This window comes from Pterocles gutturalis, unplaced genomic scaffold (assembly GCF_000699245.1).
Source record: "Pterocles gutturalis isolate BGI_N339 unplaced genomic scaffold, ASM69924v1 scaffold36986, whole genome shotgun sequence".
NCBI classification, from domain to species: Eukaryota; Metazoa; Chordata; class Aves; order Pterocliformes; family Pteroclidae; genus Pterocles; species Pterocles gutturalis.
In genome coordinates, this window is record NW_010104278.1 from 1,342 (window position 1) to 1,546 (window position 205).

Below are 205 nucleotides of genomic sequence, written 5' to 3' on the forward strand. Positions count from 1 at the left end.
TGCGGAGGCATGTGCCATGCTCTGCTCTCAGCAGGGAAGGCTGAACAGGTTCCCAGGGTGCTCCAGGGCTGGAATTTCCGAGCTGGAGCAGAGCCCAACACCTGATCTTCCCTCCTCGCCCCGAGGGCAGATGCCGTGGGGAGCTGGGATTCCACAAAAGCAGGTTCTGGCAGGTCGTGGTGAGGTTAGCGGCCCGGCGGGGATG

General features: G+C 63.4%; 1 protein-coding gene across 1 annotated transcript in view; it reads right to left on the reverse strand.

The window, feature by feature from the left end:
* Positions 1-205, reverse strand: part of LOC104471616 (casein kinase II subunit alpha-like) — a gene marked incomplete at its 3' end in the record, with an annotated part of 5,495 nt that overhangs the window by 1,282 nt on the left and 4,008 nt on the right. The window lies entirely within an intron of this gene.